A 17,489-nucleotide genomic window follows, 5' to 3' on the forward strand; every position below is an offset into this window, starting at 1 on the left:
AAGGTGTGGTGAAACACAAATTAAATGTATTCCTTGAGAAGGCGAAGGCCGAGGTACCAGAGTGCAATAAAGAAGTAGTTTTTCACCAGCTACCTGCATGTCTGTGGCGTTCATAGTTTTTTCCATGAGGCCTATACCTCCTTCAGAGTGAGGGATATGTAATCTTGGTCCAAACTGATTTATATATCTCATTTGATAAGTGTGAATCATTTTTCTTGTTTTCCTGTCCAACTGATCCAATACATTTTGAGGCCAGTCAATCAATCCAAAACTGTAGGTTAAAACAGGGAGAGCAAATTGGTTTATAGCTTGGACTTTATTCCTAGATGTCAAGGCTGTTTTCAACATTAATTTGTGTCTTCTAAAGTATTCCTTATTTATTCACATCCATTCATGTTTTATTGCCGATCTTTCAATTTCCAAATATTTATACATTGTTTCCTACTCAGGTTCCTTTATATCATATTCAAGTTCTAGACTGACATTTTCTTGGTACTGCAGCTTTCCTGCTTTAAACATTGCTTTTGTACATTTTTCAAGACCAGTTGTCATTCTTATATCATCTGAGAAACCTTTAAACACTTGCAGTTGTGCTTTCAACTCCTCATCTGATGAACTATGTCATTTTAAGTAGATGACAGATCTTTAAGGAAGGAGGCAAATTATAACCAAGTCGTAATCCATTAATTAAAGAGCTTAATGGGTTAAGGGCAAGGCAACAACAGTGGTGACAAAGAATCACCCTGGCATATCCCCACTTTGAATTTTTATCCCTGGTATAATAATTTCCACTTTGTCATGGTTTAATTGTAAATCGGTTTGCTGCTGTTCTATGGTCACTCTAATATAACTGATCATAGTAGGATGTGTGTTATGCATCCTTAAGCATCCATTTTTCCATGAATGTGGGATGCTGTCAAAGTTTTTTTTTTTGTAATTTACCCATGCCATACTTAGATTGTTCCCCTTTTCACAATTCTCCATTATGACTTTCTTTTAGCAACACTCTAATGTTTGGAACCAGATAAGGAAAAACAAACTATTAATTCCAAAACATTAACAGTTATGGTTTTTGGCACACATAAAATCTAGCTAATATTATATTATTGCTAACTAAAGATCCTAATACCACTCCCAAAATGTGTGCTATCACTCAAAATTGTCTAAGCATGATCCCAACTCAGAACAACAAATTATCACACCATTATTCACACAATAAAACTATGGTAAAAGCTACAGAGTATAAGGTACTGCTATTTATACAGCTGATCCATAATTATCAGCACGGGTATAACTTTGCAGAAATCTGAGTTGAGGCTACTGGAGGCAAGGACTAATTTTTCACTCAGTAACCTCATCTTCAAATTAATTATTGACAGGTATTAGTCTATACTTAGAAATGACTGTATGCTGATATCTCAATAGCTGGAAAAGTTAAGAGACAAAATGTTGAACCCTAAATGTAGATGTTGGAAATGTCGACATATAAGGGAAAAGGGAAATTTGACAGTGTATAATTGTGCTACAGCGGGATCAGGGAATTGGTTCTTTCTCTGCTGTAGTGTGATCTTGGAGTTAGTATATATAATTAGCAGGGGGTGTGGGGGTGCAGCCCACCCCCCACATGCAGGTGCAAGGAGGCTTGCCTTGCAAAAAATTTTTGCTGGTTTTTTTTTATGTTTTGGTTGTCATTGTTTAGACACTTAGTATTGAAAATGTTTCATGCAGTGACATAAATCAATTAGGAATATACATTTTATTAATAATTTTACATACAATTTGAGAAGTAAGGAGAGAGAGAGAGAGAGATTCCAATGCAAAGACTGCCATCAGATGTAGCTGACACAGAGAAAGCATTTTGTTCCTAGTATCTAGAATGATTTAATAGTATTTTGCAAACTGCTAAGATCTTGTCTTGTAAATAAATACAAGTGCAGCTGTTCTAGAAGTCTTGGTTAAGCCACATCTCTAAATATTCTACTATATATATATATATATATATATATATATATATATATATATATATGTATATCCATAGGGGATTAGAATGGCTTTGCCATTTGTTTGCAACTCAGGAACTCAATCCATTACAGCTGATACAATTTGAAAATCTGTAAACATTTGTTTATTAGGGAATATATTGGGGTATCATCATCATCTTCATCTTCCTCATCATCATTAGTCATTTTGCTTTATTTCTCAGTGAATGAATTTCTTATTGTTCAATGGCATTAGTCAGTTTATGCCAGTTTAAGGTAAAATAAATGCTGTGATAATAACTATGTATCTAGTTCACTTCTGTATACTTATGTCATTTGTACTTATTCAGGTATGTAATAATGTATGTTTGTTGTTGCTATTTGGCTGGAGTCATGACTGAAAATGGTCCAGTGTTTAGGACCAGTTTATTTAACCAGTTAATAAAATAAATAAATAAATAAATAAAGAAAAAATATGCAGTTGTGTGGGAGTGTTTCTTTGTTTATGTAGTGGATAGTAGACTATGACAGAGTGTTCTCTTGGTGTGAATGCTTTTTACGTGTGATCTTCATGTCTTTGTTAATTTAAATATTTACAGCCACGAAATTCCTCAAATCAGATCATATTGCTTATGTCAGTATAGCACATCACCAATTCATAAAGTATATATACAGTGGTCATATTCCACTATTCCGCTTCTCTCACCTGCTCCTCCAATATGAGAGATGCAGCTACATTGCATATTTTTTCCAGGGTGTCATTTAATTTACTAAGGATTATCTCGTGCACATAGTTCCAAGAGTGACGTCCCTGTTGATTCCCTCCAGTTCACAGCACATCAAACATACTACTAGTAACCACTTCCTACACATGCCCCGGTAATGTGTGTCATTGTCCAGCCTTGAATGCAAAATTCACTCCGATTCAGTGTATTCCTTAATGTCTCCCACATACTTACTCCTTGCATTTGTGGCAGTCTTTAGCCTGCATTACCAGCATACCACTATGGCCACAGTTATGGCTGTCTGTATCCATCTCCTGCCTTCACCTATCAACAGAAGCATGTTCCTCTCTAAAAAAACATTGACCTCCACACTATGAAGCTTTATGTTTATTTGCTGTCTGTTAGTGTCTGCCATGCAAACATAATATGATGGATCTGCATTACAGATCTCAGACTCAGTTTATACTGCTTTGGTGGAGTCCATGAGTTTGGAGCAGTGATCACTGAGTGCATCTGAGCAGTGAAGTAAGCCTCCTTCTACATTGGGACTGGCATTTTTAGTGATCAGGGTACCAGATGTGTCTCATTGGAAGGCTGTCCTTCTCTTCCTTGATTCTTTTGAAATCTAGTTCCATTATTCAGTAAGCTACACATTCATTTTTTGGTCCAAGAAGATAAGAGGTCCTTGGGTTCTGTCCCCTTACCAGGTACATGCACTTATACACCTCCTCGTTGGTCCGATCCAACCATAAGCTAATCACCCTTGATATCCACATCCTGCCCCCACCCCCCATTAAGAAACCATGGTAAAAAAGTTCTCCAAAGCCAACTTCATGCTTCTTAAGACAGAAGTGGTTAACTTCACGACACCCATGCAGATGGACAATACAGTTATGACTGCTGAATCCTACACAAATGCACTCTATAAACACTTACCCAAGTGCATGGATCATGCTATCCCAAACAGAACCAAGACACTATCCTCCATAAAAAGGAAGCCAGTCTGGTGGTGCCTGCCATAAGCAAACTGTACAACAGAAGGAAGAAATTGTTGCAAAAGAGAGTAAAATCCCATGAGTGGAGGAGCTCCCTGGTCAGCCTCAGTAAGAAGCTGAGATCCCTTATAAGATCCTCCAAAGCTAGCTACGAAAACAAAATTGCCACTGATTCTAAGGACAAACACAAAGCATTCTATAGCTATGTCAAGAATCTCAATGGCAACACCCAGATCTGCTCTGAGTTACAGCACAACGGCATGAAAATTACAGAACCAACTGATATTGCCAACATTCTGGCAGACAGGTTCAGTGCTAACTTTACCCCCCCCCCCGAAAGGGCTCATATCTATAGAGCAGGAATGCAGAGTCCCTGTAATCACAACTATGCAGGTAAAAGCTACACTTTCTAAAGCCAAAAACACAGCATCCATGGGACCGGACAACATCCCAGGCTGCATTTTACACGAACTTCAGAATGAACTGGCTCCCCACCTAATCACCATGTTCAATCATAGCCTCACATCAGGCTTTGTGCCCACTGAATGGTGTACAGCAACAGTTATCCCATTCCACACAGGGGGAGCCACCACAGATCTTGGGAACTATCTCCCTATTAGCCTGACGAGCCTGGTCTGCAAGGCCATGAAATGTATCATCATGGAACTTATAAACAAATAACCGCAAAAGATCTGATGAAGTCAAGGATGAAAACGTGTTGTGAATTTTCAGCATTACTTGTATTAAACTGTTCGTGTCACAGTTCCTGGTTTTGGTGCTTTACTTTTGGTTATCAGTGAACTTATAAACAAAGACATTGGTAACCTCCAAACTCTGGATCCCACCCAGTTTGGGTTTGTGAAAGGCAGATCATGCCTCCTGAACCTGATTGACTTCTTTGAGGCAGTCACCAAAGCCGTAGATGAGGGTAAGGTGGTTCACACAGCCTATCTTGACCTCACCAAGGCTTTTGACACCATCCCCCACTCTGGAATTATAGCTAAACTCACTAAACTAGGTATAAATCCCTACGTCACAAGATGGGTTGCCAACTGGCTCACTGACAGAACCCACGCTGTAAAAGTTGCACACTCCAAATCTGACCTCAAATCAGTGGCAAGTGGAGTACCACAGGGTTCAGTCCTGGGACCTCTCCTGTTTGGTATCTACTTCTCTGAAGTACAGGCTAACACAGAAGGCCTCTGGCTAACAAAGTTCATAGAAGACTGCAAACTAGGAGCCATAGTTCAGTCCCCAAATGATGTGGAAATCCTACAGAAGGGCCTTGCTGAGACAGATGCCTGGTGTCAGAGCCATGGCCTCAAGCTCAATGCCAAAAAGTGCATTGTCATCCCCTTTGGTAAAAACTCTGTACCCACGAAATACTACATAGACAGCAGTCTACTTAATACCGAATGTATGATAAGAGACCTTGGGACCCAGGTGGACAGTAGTCTTTCCTTTGATAATCACATTGCCACAGTAGTCAGGAAGTCCTTCTACATGGCACACCTCATAATAAAAGGGTTCTCATCCAGAAAAAAAGAGGTCATTGTTCTCCTCTACTCGACACTCATTAGACCCATTACAGAGTACAACACCCTTTTTGGAATGTACCTCACAAGACATCTGCAGCAGCTGGAAAGGCCACAGAAGTACCTCACAAAGAGGATTACTGGCCTCAAACAGATGCCCTATACTGACCGTCTCAAATAACTCCAGCTTTACTCCGTAGCATATCGCCTACTCCGAGCTGATCTCTGCCTAACATATAAAGCTATGTCAAACCCAGAGCTGTTGGACATGCTACACCTAAAGAAATCCTAATCCCTCCGAGCTACATGCTCTAGAGACCTAAACCTTATCACCACAATAAACAGAACATGCTGGAGGGATAGATTCCTGTCCCAAAGACTTCCCATACTCTGGAACAGGCTACCCATCTATGTCAAGCAAAGTTCTTCATTAGCACTCTTCAAGAAAAATCTTGATGAGTGGATGGGAAATAGGATATACACCCCGGGGATAATTTCTGATAACTTTTTTGAGTGGCGTAAGCCAGGGAACCTTGTTGCTAGGCTTATGTAGGCCCTCAGGCTGATAGCCTAGTACTTACCTATGAACCTATGAATCTATAGTTCATTCCTAGGTGTGGTGCCAGTCTGAGGCCCAGTTTGCTTTAGCAGGTGGTAGTTCAGTCAGATATTTGACATCCAGTAGCAATATAGTGAGGAAGAGAAGGAAAGGATATAGATAGATAGATAGATAGATAGATAGATAGATAGATAGATAGATAGATAGAATGCTGTAAAAATTTCATACCGGAATGTCTAGCAAAGAAAACATTGTTTCAGTAGATTAAGCACTAGGCAAATAATGGGCTATGTGTCATTTGCTATTCCACAGCTACATTTTACCTTAAGCCCACAAAATCTAATTTATCCATAATTCTTTAAGGATTTCCTTCTCTGAAGCCATGGTATCAAGCTTAATGCTAAAAAATGTGTAGTAATCCCCTCTGGAAAAAACAGTACCTGTGAACTACCTCATAGGAGGTAACCCCCTAAAATCTGAAGTAGTAATAAGGGATCTAGGGACCCAAGTAGATAGTCAGCTTTCCTTTGATAACCATGTTGCCAAGGTGGTTAGAAAATCCTTCTATGTGACCCATCTGATCACAAAAGGGTTTGCATCAAGATCTAAGGATATAGTGGTGCCCCTCTACTCTTTCCTCATCCGACCCATTATTGAGTACAATGCACCAATTGGAATGTACCTGGCTAGGCATCTCCAGCAGCTGGAGAGACCACAGAGGTACCTCACTAAGAGGATTACTGGCCTCAAACAGTTGCCCTATGCAGCACGATTGAAAAAACTAAGGCTCTTCTCTGCTGCATACTGCCTTCTCAGAGGCGATCTCTGTCTAACATACAGAGCCATGTCCAACCCAGAACTGTTGAACATGCTCCATCTTAGCAAAACCAAATCCACTTGAGTTACATGCTCCAGGGATATAAACCTCAGCACAACAATGAATAGAACATGCTGGAAGGATAGATTCCCTTCTCAAAGACTTCCCTTGCTATGGAACAAGATCCTGATCTACATAAGACAGAGCCCCTCACTATCACTCTTCAAGAGGAACCTTGACGAGTGGATGGGTAACAAAAAGTTCACACCAGGGATTATACCAACAGCTCTACTAGATAGGGGCCAAGGGTACTAGCTGCTAGATCAAGGGCCTAGGGAACTAAACAAAGGGGCGATGAATACCACACAACATGGCTGGACTAATATATGCCTTCGGACAGATAGCCCAGTATCTACCTATGAACCTATGAACCTAATACTCCATGCTCATCTAACCTCTTCACTCCTGAATGATACTTTAACATACATAGTTAAAAATATTTCAGGCACTGGCAATTATGTCCTTCTAGCTTGTCAATATACCAAAACAGTTGTTCCCATAATAAGTGCTCAGACTGTTCTTAAAAATATCAAAACTAATGCTTACTTTAATATAATTTGTTAGTCTATTACATGCATCAGCTGCTGTCTCTGAGAACCAGTTATTACACCTCTCATTCCTGTACAGTCTTCTACGTAGGTTGTCTCATGATTCTTTTCTACTTTTTGATGACCCCAAACATTCCTAGAGGGAGTTGTCTCTAAATGCCCAATACACCTGAATAAGGTCTCCTCTTATATATCTGTATGAGACACTGTAAATGTCAGGTATTTTAGTCTTCATAATAACTTACATTTTCATATCCATGGATGCCCTTAATATGTTTCTGCTCTACTCTTTCCAGTTTATTCATGCTTGTTTTCTTATAAGGTTTCCCTATTGATGTTCCATACTTATGTTTGGTTCTAATGTAACTAACAATGACTATATAATTTCTAATTTCCTAGTCTTTATAAATATTTTTATGCAACCTATAGTTCTAAAGCTACCATTAAACAACTGGTTGATGTGAGTAGAGAAACTCAAAGCTGTCTCTACCCATATACCCAGGTCTTTAAATGAATCTACAGTTTCAATCACTGTGTGCTGTATTAAATATTTACCTTTCATATTATGTCTCCCAAATTTCATGTGCTTAGTTCTTGATGCATTTATCAATATATTATTCTCTTGTACACAAATGATTAATTTAGTCAAGTTCTTTTGCAGGCATGCCCATATATAACTGTAATCAATTTACCCATTTTCAAGTCATCTGCATACAGACTGTAGAACACCTCAGATAAAAGATAGATCTGAACGATACAATCTAAACAAGTATGGGCCAAAGATAGAGCCCTGTGGGCACACTGACTGTAACTTCAAATTTCACCTGTACTATTATGTATGATACTTGACATGTCCTATTTATAAGCCTTACAACTAGCCATCTTATCAAGAGTACATCAATACCTATTTTGTCCTAATTTATTGATCAGTGTTTTGTGTCTGACCCTATCAAATGCTGAAATTAAATCTATGTAAATTATATCACAGAACAACTTTTCATTCATAGCTGTTAATTATATTGTTATAGACGTGTGTGCCCCAAATTAGGCTTGGATGCTCTACACATTTCCATTTTTTAAAACAGGACATTTTGTTCATGTAGGTATCTTTCTTAAAGGCTGGGATACAAAGTTTAGTAGAAGTGAAGTCCATTAGTACCAAAATCTTTTTCTGAATATGTTTCTCAGGAAGTCTGCCACATTTGAACATTCCTAAAAATGACATTAAATAGGCCATTGTCTATCAAAGGAGTGAACATGTAGCAGTCTTATAATAGGAAATCCGGGATCCCTATGTCAATGTTTGTTACAAATTTGTCAGGAAATGTTTTCAAGCTGGTCTAGTAACACTGTACACAAACAAGTATCAAAATAAACACTTTCATGAAAATTCAGACCATTCCTAACCCTAGTACAGTTTTCAGTAAAATTTGCAAACCATTCTGTTGAGCCTTGGTGGGATCTGATTACTCAACATAATGGTATACAGATTTTACTGAAACATGGTATTAATAGTCTGTTTAACAAGTAAACATCTATCAGCTGATGAAGGCAGAATATGCAAGTATCTTTACTAAGAGCTAACACCTGTCACCCGCTAGAGCTATTTTTGTATTTCTTCTGCTATTCACTCATTGAGAACTGCATTTTTCTAAATTGCTTACATGAGGCAGTTGGAGACGTTGTAATGTAAGTTGCTCTCCATAAATGTGAGCTTACAATCAGCCTTCAAAAAAAAAAAAACAGACTGTGATATGAAACCTAGCCTATAATCTTATATGTGCTGCTTCTTTTCAAGTAGACGTCACTGTGACACACAATAGCAATGGTTGGGTTCTACATGTACACCAATCAGAATCTGGCTGTTTTTTCTCGGTGCATCCCCCACATGTGCCTGAACTTTCCAGAGTTGTTGTTATCTTGGCAAACTACACTATTAAGCACTTCACTGTCTATTTTACTCTGTTACAGGAATGCCTTTTTATTGGGATAGTTAACTGATTGTTGCAGAATGTTTGCAAAAGGAATTAATTTACCACCCCTGTCCAATGGCAATGAGTTCATTGACAGGTAGTTCACACATCCATTGTATTAAGTCTAACACTTAACTCATGCTATGCAACAGATCAGCTTAGGAAAATAAAATAAAGGATATGCAGACTCACACCTCCATTTTTATGTTATTAATATTAGTGTGAATCAGCAAAATGTATATGTTGACTTCACACTGTCAGTGACTTCATTGTCTTTACACACTGCAATAAATCATGATGTCAGTGAAAAAATGATAATCAGATGGATTCGTTTTTTACTCCCTGCTCACTTGCAGACTGATTTAGTAGCATGGAGATGAATACTTGTTAAACAATGGTTTCAGTGGTGGTGAATAAGCTTCCATATTGTTGGGATTGCTGATTTATCTTTTACCTTGTATCTGGGTATTCCTGGTCTTTTTGCTGACAGATAACTAACACTGTGAGCTAATAATTTTTTTTTTACAAACTGTGGAAGAAAGCACTATTAAGGTTCTATCCTTTAAAAGAGATCTACCTGTTAAGGACCTCTTGGTATTTGATTAGTAGAGTAAAGGGAAATGATCCATGTTTCCTACATAAAATTATTCAACTTACTACAAATACATTAAGCTTCTTGATCTAATGAGGGTATTTCTATCACTGTGCTTGCCTGGGTGCCAAATAGATGAAGTAAAGGAACAAAAACATTGGTTCAGATCACATAGGATTTATAATTTTACTGCTTAAGTAGTAAGCTGAACCAGACCTCACAATTGTCCCTATTTTGGAGGAAAGTTCTTGTTTTCAGGCCTGATTTAGGATGTCCGTATTTTTGGATTTATGTCTCTATTTTAGGTTTGATTCACTCTTTCACTCAATTTTCTGAATCCCTCTCATCACATGTGATTTTTGAAGTTGTCTAATAACTAGAAAACCACACTACATGATCAACATACTAATGGCACCTATAGCTTAAAGAAAGAGGACATACATCTTACAATTCCCTTTTTCTGAAGTAGAAGCAACTGAATTTTGGGAGAGCATGGCCAAGATGGCAAGCAAATACAAGCATAAGAATTTTACTCTGCTTCTCTTAAACAAGCTTGACAGGATTTAATTATCAAATTCATCAAAAAAAAAAAAGAAAATAAAAAAGGTGAAATATCATAAAGAAAATCATTTGGGACATTTTGATGGAAAAAAATATATATATTTTTTATTTATTTATTTATTTTATTTAACATTTGTTGACTGGGAAAGTCCGACTAGGTTCCACAGATCCTGTTTTCATTTAGAATATATATTTTTATATTTAAATATTTTCCTGTCAAAAATACAAATTATAATAACTAGCAGAAAAAATGAGCCACTCTAAAGAAGCATGTCAGGAGACCTCTGTGCAGAAGGAAGTACATTCTATTCTTAATAATATACAAGACTTATCTTTGAAAATGGAAAAACTGGATTTTAAAATTGATGCAATAAAAGAAATCTGAAAAAAAAACAGAGCTAATTAATGAATTTGTCAACAACAAAAACTTTAAATATCTGCTGTGGAAAATTCAGTTAAATGACATTGATGGCAGATTAAAAGACGGAGAAAGTAATATTAAATTTATTCTAAAACAGAACAATAAATTCCTGGAAAAACTGGACAATCTAGAAAATAGAGAAAGAAGAAACAAGATCTGGATCTATGGTGTTCCCGAGAAACAATGAGACAACATGGTTAATTTTTTAGCCACTTGGTTACCAAAAATCTTAAGCTTTCATGAAGTCCCGTTGTTTGGAAAAAACAAAAGTAGCCCAAGTGAAGCAGCTGAATTGGACCCACTCACCAAAAATGGATGACTCAGTAGTAAAAATCACAAAACCACTTTAATCAAATCAGTACATAAATCCAGGAACAAAATGGTTAAGCGCTTTCGTCTAGATAATCTAGACTTCATCAGACAACAGTTAAATCATAGATACTTCCTTTTATACAAACCAAACAGGAAATGACATAATTCAAAGTTGATTAGGGCAGATAAATGACTTTATATTAAATATTCATGAGATGAATAAATTAAAATGAAATCCTAAATAAAGCAACAGACTACAAGACATAAACCCCCCACAGCAGTATAAATACAAGTTAAATGCATTAAATAAAAAATGAAATTACACAGTTATAAACAGACTGATGGTATGTAATAAATAGAATAAAAAACATTTAAAACCAGGGGAACAAGAATTTTTTCTCCCATTGTTTTACCACAGTGTTGGCATATAGCCCACCACATGCTGACTCCATGGCCACTCCCTCTTGCTATAAATATATTACCTTATTAAAAAGCATTTTCATGCTTCTAGTGGAACTGAAACGGCCTCTACCAGCTTGCGGTCTGCTTTGAGTAACTGTAACTTGGACAATAATGAACAGCAGCGTGCTTCTAATGGTTTTCCTTCTAGTTTCAATGGATTTGGCAATCTTTCTTCATCCATACCTTGTGGACAACGTACACAACAAGCAGAACACCCATGAGAGATGGCTTTGAGGGCAGGAACCATGCCTGCTTTACAGGACTGGCTTACAGAGAGTATTTCCCTTTGTGAGACTGAAGGACTTTCAACAACTAATGGTAACAGTGATTTACCAACTTTGTTTGAAGCTTTTGATTATAAATTATCTAAAATTAAGCATTTGCAACTTGATAATGCATATTTCATTGAATGTATGAAGGAAAATATAGTTTCAAAAGGTTTGAGAATGTGGCGCTATCCTAGTGGCTTGCAACATAATTCTGAATTGTTTAAAGAGCTAGTGGTTATGTTTGACAAACACGGGATAGAATGCATGCGATTAATAGTCAAACATAATGATTTGTTAATTAATTAATTGATTTCTTCCATTTCTTTTTTGGATAAAAGTATTTGTGGGCATTTACATTATGACAAGTTTAAATTTGAGTATTTGAGAATATTCATGAGTATTGACCAACTTGTGGGTTCCATAAAAGCTAGAAAGGTGAAAAAACTGACTAGAGACAGAAATGATTATGGCAAAGGAATGGCGTACCACAGACCTTCGCCATCACAAGAATGGGGTAACAAACTTAACTCTTATTCTGTCAACAATACCAATGAAAACAATAGTAATGATGCAACACCTAGTACTTCTGGGCAGGTTTTTTAGACCCACAGGGATTTCCACCTCTAAGATGCTCAGAGCATCTGAGGAACAAGGGCCCACCTATGAACAACAGCTGGGAGATGGCTCCTGTGAACACCCACAACCAATGGAACAGGGGATGACGAACAGGGGTGGGAGGAGGTTCCAGACCTGGAACAACATGAGTTAATTGTATCTACACCTGATACTTCCAACATGTTGTTGGCTATACCAGAACAAATTTTGGATCTTCCACTGTCACCCTGTTATATTGTCACTAATACCTTGGGTGATTTTAATGTATATAATTTTTCCAGTAATGAAATTAAGCCAGAACATTGTGATTTGTTTGCCAAAGGGTTCACCTTTGTGCCCTCACAATCTCTGGACATTTCCAGTACCTTAATGGATCTAAGAATTTACACATGTAAACTAAATTTGAAAATAATTTTTAATAATTCCCTTTCTGCTTCTTTCATCGATCCTTTGGCTATATCTAGCACTTACAACCCTCCACTCTACCCTGTGGTTCAATTATCCGAGAACATTTGTGAATTTGACATATGTAATTCCAAGTTCTCAAATAGGATCTCTAATATAAATGAAAAAAAGGTTAATTGATGAAATAAAGGTTTTTGCGCATGCAACTAGAATTATGAAACCTGACAAGGGGGAGGGGTAGTTCTAATGAACTACGATGATTATAATATGAGCATGTTATTTATTTTAGAAGGAAAAGCATACTCAAAAGCTTCTCTAAATGAGTTAAATGTGTCATATAACAAAATAAGAAATGAACTACAAGATCTTTTCATTGAAGGATTAATTACTATTGATACGCTTAATTACCTATCAGTTCCTAATACCAGACTATCTGTAATGTTTGGACTACCAAAATTACACAAGATTTGACACAACTACCTATGCACCCCATAGTTGATTCTAAAGGTTCTATCACTCACTCCTTGGCAAAATATTTGGACAAGTTAAAAGAACATGTACTCAATGAAACACACATTGGTAAGGACTCATGGAGTTTTTTAGAAGCAATTGATAAAATACCTTTTAAAGATACCTATATGTTTATAACCATTGACATCAAGGATTTATACTCAGTAATACTCCATGATACAGGGTTAGACTGGTTCACAGAATACCTTTATGAGAAAGGTATGGCGCAAATTGATGTTCCGGTTTATGTACACTTGATAGAAATGGTTCTCAAAAATAATTTTATACTTTTTAATAAGGAAATATATTTACAGCAAGAGGGAGTGGCCACGGGGTCAGCATGTGGTGGGCTATATGCCAACATTGTGGTAAAACAATGGGAGAAAAAAATTCTTGTTCCCCTCAAAGTATTTTGAATATAAGTTTTATACCAGGTTTTTGGATGACATGCTTTTTTATGGGATGGACCTAACAAACTTGTTAATGATTTTATTGCATATATTAGAACCACTGATTTCTTAAAGTTTACACACACCAGTGATTTTAATATGATTTTTTTCCTTGACATCCTTTTACTCAAGGACTATCATGATAAGAAGTTTGTTTCAAAGATTTTTAGAAAAAATACTTATTCAAACTCTCTACTACATTATTCTAGCACCCACCCTGTGAAACAAAAGAAGGCAAATTTGTACGTATGGTGTCTTTAACAGATGAATTTATGAATGAATGTGACATGCTAAAAGAAATGTTTCTAAGAAGAGGTTACCCTCACAAATTTACTATTAACATTATGATTGAGGTTGTCAACAAAAGGAAGAGAGGGTTTTACCTCCCCTTACTTTCTGGTGATAGTACATGCATTACCTCACCTTCATCCAACGTTCATGACACTAGCATAGTGTAAGAAAGTATAGATTTTAAAACTTCATTTATTACTGTTTTTACTGATGAGAGTTTCATTTTAAAGGATATTTTATTGAAAAACTGGTCCATTCTTAAACATGAAAAGAAGCTCTGTGATAGGCTCACAACCTACTATTGTGTATAAAAAAGGAAAGAATTTAAAGAACATTTTTGAAACTAGGAGCCTGCTCTTTCACCCAAAACCTGGGTCCATGAATAAGTGTGGTAGATGCAACTACTGTAAATTTGTAAAAGAAGGCAATATATTTTGTGTCAACAATGTTGAAATTAAGATCAGGCAGAAATATAACTGTTGTTCTGAGAAAGTAGTATATTGTGCTATGTGCACTGTCTGTTCATGTTTCTATGTTGGCAAGACTGACCGGAAGCTGAAGATCCGCATCTATGAACATTTATATGATATTAAAAATACTAAAGACACCAATGCACTAAGTAAGCATATAATGGAGAACAACAATCATAAATTTTTATTCTTCATTATAGACAGTATCAACACTGATGTTACACTAGCATAGTGTAAGAAAGTTGTTTGTCTTTCGGTTTTCCCGGTAAGGGGTTGCCACAGCAGAACTCTGGTCCGCTAATGATTGGCAGTAGATTTTTACAAAACGCTGAGGTGCCAGCTCGACGCCCAACCTTCAACGAAGGCACACCCATTTATGCACGCATGTCTTTCGAACGCTACCCACCCGTGGGGAGGACATGCAGACTTCACACAGAAGGCACTCCCAAGCCAAGCCAAGAATCGAACGGGAGAACCTCTTGCTGTGAGGTAACAATGCTACTGCTGTACCACCATGGAATAGCATAGGGTAAGAAAGTATAGATTTGTAAGAAAGTATAGATTTTAAAACCTCATTTATTACTGTTTTTACTGATGAGAGTTTCATTTTAAAGGATATTTTATTGAAAAACTGGTCCATTCTTAAACATGGAAAGAAGCTCTGTGATAGGCTCACAACCTACTATTGTGTATAAAAAAGGAAAGAATTTAAAGAACATTTTTGAAACTAGGAGCTTGCTCTTTCACCCAAAACCTGGGTCCATGAATAAGTGTGGTAGATGCAACTACTGTAAATTTGTAAAAGAAGGTAATATATTTTGTGCCAACAATGTGGAAATTAAGATCAGGCAAAAATATAACTGTTGTTCTGAGAAAGTAGTATATTGTGCTATGTGCACTGTCTGTTCGTGTTTCTATGTTGGCAAGACTGACCGGAAGCTGAAGAACCACATCTGCGAACATTTATATGATATTAAAAATATTAAAGACACCAATGCACTAAGTAAGCATATAATGGAGAACAACAATCACAAATTTTTATTCTTCATTATAGACAGTATCAACACTGATGTTAGAGGAGGAGCATGGTCACTATTGTTGGAAAAAAGAGAATTATATTGGCAGCTACACCTGAATGCAGAGAACTGGCCAGGCTTAAACGAAAATATTTTAATCAGCTCCTTACTGAAATTAAAGGCATTGGAGAGGTAATATGACCTCCCAAATAATTACTGTTTAATATACCATGGCACACACAGACATCATATTGTTATTTTACATGGTTTTAAATGTTTTTTATTCTATTTATTACATACCATTAGTCTTTTTATAAATTTGTAATTTCATTTTTTATTTAATGAATTTAACTTGTATTTATACTGCTGTGGGGGTTGTGTCTTGCAGTCTGCTGCTTTATTTAGGATTTCATTTTAATTTATTCATCTCATGAATATTTAATGTAAAGTCATTTATCTGCCCTAATCAACTTTGAATTATGTCACTTCCTGTTTGGTTTGTATAAAAAAAGTATTATAGGTTCATAGGTTCATAGGTAGGTACTAGGCTATCGGCCCTAGGGCCCATACAAGCCTAGGCAAAAATATACCCTGGCTTTCGCCACCCAAGAGAATTATTTTCCTGTGCCCCTGTCAAGCAGAGCCACAGAAGTGATCTCCAGGGTGAATTTCCCATTTCCCATCCAATCATCAAGATTTTTCTTGAAGAGTGCTAATGAGGAGCTCTGTTTGACATAGGTAGTCTGTTCCAGAGTATGGGAAGTCTCTGGGACAGGAATCTATCCCTCCAGCATGTTCTGTTTATTGTGGTGACAAGGTTTAGGTCCCTAGAGCATGTAGTTTGGAGGGATTGGGATTTCTTTAAGTGGAGCATGTCCAGCAGCTCTGGGTTTGACATAGCTTTGTATGTTAGGCAGAGATCGCCCCTGAGTAGGCGATATGCGATGGAGTAAAGCTGTAGTTTTTTGAGACGGTCTGCATAGGGAATCTGTTTGAGGCCAGTAATCCTCTTTGTGAGGTATTTCTGTGGTCTTTCCAGTTGTTGTAGATGTCTTGTGAGGTACATACCAAAAGGGGGTTGTACTCTATAATGGGTCTAATGAGTGATGAGTAGAGGGGAACAATGACCTCTTTTTTTCTGGATGAGAATCCTTTTGTGATGAGATGAGCCACGTAGAAGGATTTCCTGACCACTGTGGTGATGTGATTATCAAAGGAGAGACTACTGTCCACCTGTGTCCCAAGGTCTCTTATCACATTTTCAGCATTAAGTAGACTACCAGCTATGTGGTAGTTCATGGGTACAGAGTTTTTATGAAAGGGGATGGCAATACACTTTTTGGCATTGAGCTTCAGGCCATGGCTTTGACACCAGGTATCTGTCTCAGTGAGGCCCTTTTGTACTTTGTCCACATCATTAGGAGTTTCGATTATGGTTCCTAGTTTGCAGTCATCTGCAAACTTTGTTAACCAAAGACCTTCCATGTTGGCCTGCACCTCAGAGAAGTAGATATCAAATAGGAGAGGACCCAGGACTGAACCCTGTGGTACTCCACTTGTCACTGGTCTGATGTCGGATTTGGAATCCGCTACTTTCACAGTGTGGGATCTGTCCGTGAGCCAGTTGGCATCCCATCTTGTGACATAGGGATTTATACCTAGTTTAGTGAGCTTATCTATAATTCCAGAGTGGGGGATGGTGTCGAAAGCCTTGGCGAGATCTAAATAAGCTGTGTGAACCATTTTACCCTCATCTATGGCTTTGGTGACTGCTTCAAAGAACGCAATCAGGTTTAGGAGACATGATCTGCTTTTTACAAATCCAAACTGGGTAGGGTCCAGAGTTTGGAGATTACCAATGTCTTTGTTTATGAGTTCCACAATGATACATTCCATGGCCTTGCAGACCAGGCTCATCAGGCTAA

Source organism: Protopterus annectens, chromosome 5.part0 (genome assembly GCF_019279795.1).
Source record: "Protopterus annectens isolate FY-2018-M chromosome 5.part0, PAN1.0, whole genome shotgun sequence".
Lineage (NCBI taxonomy): Eukaryota > Metazoa > Chordata > Ceratodontiformes > Protopteridae > Protopterus > Protopterus annectens.